The sequence below is a fragment of the Sparus aurata genome, chromosome 1 (genome assembly GCF_900880675.1).
Source record: "Sparus aurata chromosome 1, fSpaAur1.1, whole genome shotgun sequence".
Taxonomy (NCBI): Eukaryota; Metazoa; Chordata; class Actinopteri; order Spariformes; family Sparidae; genus Sparus; species Sparus aurata.
Genome location: NC_044187.1, coordinates 27,717,588 through 27,722,418, shown reverse-complemented (window position 1 = coordinate 27,722,418; position 4,831 = coordinate 27,717,588). Strand labels below are relative to the sequence as shown.

At 39.2% G+C, this 4,831-nt stretch overlaps 1 long non-coding RNA gene across 1 annotated transcript in view; it reads right to left on the bottom strand.

Annotated features, from left to right (window-relative positions):
- Positions 1 to 41: 41 nt before the first annotated feature.
- LOC115581830 (uncharacterized) overlaps positions 42 to 4,831 on the bottom strand; it is a 9,869-nt gene continuing 5,079 nt past the window's right edge. The window contains exons 2-3 of the long non-coding RNA XR_003984076.1: positions 4,704 to 4,754; positions 42 to 184 (exon numbers count right to left, since the gene is read on the bottom strand). This is a non-coding gene — a long non-coding RNA (uncharacterized LOC115581830). The remainder of the gene's footprint in view (positions 185 to 4,703; positions 4,755 to 4,831) is intronic.

The following is a 4,831-nucleotide window of genomic DNA, read 5'->3' as shown; positions in this document are numbered from 1 at the left end:
TGATGGACAAATGCTTCATACACATCTAAAGATGGGATGTAAAGTGAGTATTTCTGTGTGTGGCTTGAATTTTTGCTCAATCTTAAATCTGGTTTATGAGACTATAGTCGCTGGCAGAGAGGTGGTACTCACGGCTCTTGTGGAACATAGACTTGATCTCTCCGATGGTGGCATTTGGCTCGACCTACAAAAAACAGCACAATAAATAAAGTGGAGGGACATGTACACACACATACACACACACGAAGGAACAGATAATAACCCTGTTTTCCATTCATGATGGCGATAAATGTTAAATTTAGCCCTGGCTGTGCCTACACACCCAATGGATGTGGAGTATTCAACAGCTGGTATTAGGGTTTCAGAGAGCCTTGGCGCACACACACACACACATACACATATATATATACACATAATCACAGCCAAAGTACACGACCTTGTGCCAGGCTGCCAGCTATGGCCCAACTGCCCCAAATATAAACACAATGACAACAAACCAGAAACATGAAGAGCACACAGGCACGTCTGGACACACACAGTATTTACAGGCGGGATCCCAGAGCAGTGAAACCTCCAGGACATCACCACAAAATCCCACTATCTGATTAAATAGCTTCATCGGTTTGACTTGAGGCCACTTACAGAACTCTCCAAGGCCCTTCTCTTGTAGACTCACAATGCCTCCATTTATACATCGAAGATCTTTATCTGATTTATTTAACATTTGTACATCCAGGCTCTGAGATTTGTTTTGAAAACTGAATGTGATGTGCAGAAAAAAAGCCAATTTATACATAATGTTGCTTTTTTAAAGTATCAACAATGAAAGTACCCTTCCTGCAGTAACTTCCCCCCTGACAGTGTTTTACTTTTGTGTTTTGTATTGAGGCAACATCATGTAGAAATTGTCATTTTGTGTGATTTGGCACCCCCCACAGTTTCTAAATGCAACACCACTGTGGTAAATACAAATCCCAGGTCTGTAACAATTTGTCAGACGTTAATGTAGGTGCTGACTACAAACAAAATTCATTACATCATAACAGTATTATGTGTTGAAAACTTGTATGTTTTTAGTTTTTGTTGTACATTTACTTAAAACTTAAAAAATGCATACTTTAAAGATAAATCATCAAAGTAATCCTTGGCAATGTAACCAAAATCTAATTGTACATATTTGCAAAATGTAATCCGACCCGATAACTAATTTTCTAATCTGATTATATAATCCTGATTACATGTCATCCATTACTGCCCAGTTTCCAAAACATTACAATACGTTTGGATCTGTAAATGCCTTACATGCCTGAGTTATTATGCAAGCATTGACCCAATTATTCATTTCAGAAGGTGATGAAACTGAACTCTGACATTTCAGTCTTGCTTTAGAGCGGTGAATAACATCCCTTCTTAAATTATCTAGCAGGGAGTTATTGTCTGTTCTAGACAAGTTTCAAGTCACTGCAGGAATGAATGGATGGAAATGCATCAGGAAATTCCTCATTAATGCAAAAAACAAACTCAGCAATGCTACCTGCACATTACATCATCACAGCACCTCAGATATCAGCATCAAATTTCTCTCAAGCCTTTGACATTTATGACTCCAGTGACGGGTTTCTCAAAACATTTTAGCAGTAAGCTGATACTTCTCTGCTGGGCCAAACTAGAAGAGCTAAGATTCTTTGTTTGTGATTTGTTCCAACAGGCAATCACACAGTCCAAGCAAAGGTGTGACACAGGAGGAGACTAAAGCAAGAAAAGGCTGATTTTTCTGTGTGTGCTCTGTGACACACCTTCGAGCTTAGGTTATCAGCCTACACGCAGCTGTGTGAAAGGCCAAAGAGCACTGAAAGAAATGATTAATACATAACCTTATCATATGTGTTACATTAAGATTCTTATTTAAAACACCTTTTTAATGAAACGTTTGTGTTCATGTAAATTATGTAAAATATCAATAAAATCTATGGTTCTGTATGGTGTGTACTGCTTATAGACCTCTTAAAATAGATTTGTAATGATATGATGTCTTCATGTCATTTGCAGCTTCTAGTCATCGTGTGTCAACTGTAGCATTATGTTTTTTAATCAAAAATAAAATATAACATTTCTGTGGTTGAAGTACAGCAGGCTTAAATGGGCTATATGGAACAATCGGTAGCAATCTAAATGTATTAATGACATTTTTATTGGCCATATGTGAGTGGATTGTAACATGAAGTAAAAAATGTGACCTTCCACTTCTCTCATGGTGTGGACAGTTTGTTTGAGTTGTTTGATGCTGCCGGACTGTGGATTTCTTTGTGAAGGATGCGACTTCATGCATGTTCTTGAGTGGCTCGTCTAGGTGCCTCTCAGGGAGCAACAGCAGCTAACAGAAGTTTAGAGATGGAGTCTGCTAACATAAACTAACAATCGACTTCCACCACAACATAGAAGTTCCACAGCGCCCCCCCTTTCTGTGAAAGCTATTTTTTAAACCTTTTTATCAGTTGTATATGATATACAGGAAACTAAGTCTGTTTACTACATTTAAGAAGACACTGAACTTAATTTAAATTATTTAAAAATAATAATAATATATGTGTTTTAGACTTTCATAATGTTTGAAGTTTGAAGGTCTGCTGCTGTAAGTGACTTGGCTTCTGTTGATGTCGCCCTGAACACCACGGGCCATTTTCAGCAGGATGACATCACTAAGAATCCACCTCTCTGCAACCCCTGCAGCCCCCCCCAGTCTTTCTAGAGGCTTCACTCAGAGCCTGTTGTATAAACCCTGACCCAGACATGATACAGGACTATAGTTTTATATCTAACTCAGTCCTTTAGTTTAGCTCTATTTGCCTGCTTCAGAAAACCAGCCAACCAAAGGGGGCCCCCTGTCACATCCAGATCTATATTGGTCACTTCTGTGAAACTTCCTCTCCAAAAGGTGTCAAGATTAAACCTGCCATCACCATGGAAACTCTGCTAATCCGACAACAGGGTATAATCCGGCGAGGATAGCACTTTATACATGGTGGTCCTGAGGAGCAGTCTTTGAGAAACTGAGTCTGCCCCAGCTGACAGACTAACACCACTGTAAACTTGGCCGATGCAACACTGTACACCGACAGAACTCACACCAACAACACACTAAACCCTCCTAATGCAACGGCACTGACTTACAGGCATGGCACTGACAAACTAAAGCTGTCTAACTCAACAATAACAAAGTGTGGGCCAAGTGCAAATGCCTGTAAATATACCTTGTAAAACAACAGTCTTAAAACGTCCAACCAAAATAAATGTGGCTAATACGACAGTGAAACTCTTTAATCCTGATTGCAAACACAACTTGAGTCTATCGGTCAATATCAGTCTGGTCAAATGTGACCGTAGCACAAAATTCATTGTTATATTACTTATGTAAAAGCAACAGAGCTAGTTTTGTATGTAAATGTATTTTTCCTACATGTGCTGCTTTTGTCATGCACCCAGCTGTGTTCTTGCTTTGACAAGAATACTTAACCTGTTCATTAGGGATGGGACAAAATACGGCAATATGACATAACACTTCTTGTGATACGATTTTTGATACTGGCATCAAATATTGACAATTTTATTAATACATGCAGATGTTCCAAAAAGATTCCTCTGACAATGTCATTCACCAGAGTCAGAGTTGTACCCTTCCTTCAGACTTTTTACCTACAGAACTGTTCTTCTTTCTGGCAGTTTTACACTGAAATGATTGCACACATGACATGGACAAGCTGCAGTCAGTGTGTGTGATAAAAAGGCAAAAAGCTCAGACTGTATGCACTTTTGAATACGTTTCAGTTCAAGTCAAACTCTGAAAACTACACACCACAATGCAGTGAATAAACACACACATAATATACATACATAATTCCAGCACTTTTCCTCTTGCAACGTAGCAATTATCGTAGAATCGCTCTATCGCGATGCTATCATGATTGTCAGCAACATATCGAGAATCGTATCATGAGTTACTATGTTATTGTCTACCCAGCTGTTCATGATGAGAGGAGGACATCCGTTATCGGCATTTGACCCAAACAACTCCAACATTACAGCACTACAGAAGAGCTGAGTGCACCTCAACTCTTCTCTGTCTTCCGATTGAAAGCTGTTAATGCCACAAAGGGAAAGATTGTTTTAAGAATCACTCTCATCACAAAAAATAACAGAGCAGCTAGCAGGATGACAATAAACCCATTTTCAATGGCATTAAAACAAAGGTATAGGTAAAATGAAAAGTGCCTGACTTTAATGATAAAATATTTACCATTTCTGCATTACATTAATTAACATCTAAAAACAACTTTAGCTTTGTTATATATTCTGTTGAGTCGCGTACCTACATTATCCCAAATGATTCCAATACTGTTCAAATCTAGAGTTGCATGTATAAAAGGGGCTCCAGTGTGCATTTAGACTGCCAGTCACACAGCCACCGACTGACAGCGAGGGCTACAGCAGCTCAACAATGTTCTAGAAAACGTCTGACTCACATACACAAACAGCACAGGACCGGGCATGTTGCACTTCTTGCATTCAATAGACAGACAGAAAAACAACAAAGGCACTAAGGACAATCAAACATGCATCAACAGTATTGGAGAAGACTTGTTGCAGAGCTGAGGTCAGAAAAGCATATTCAAACCATGATGAAAACTGATTGTATAAGTTCTTACCTTGTCCAGGAAGCAGAGCTTGTCCTTGGTCTTGGCATCCAGTATCTCCACCTCAAAGAAAACAACAGCTTTTTTAGCTTTTTTAGCAGGTTTGCGTTTGACCGGCGCTTGGACTGGCACTAACGGGG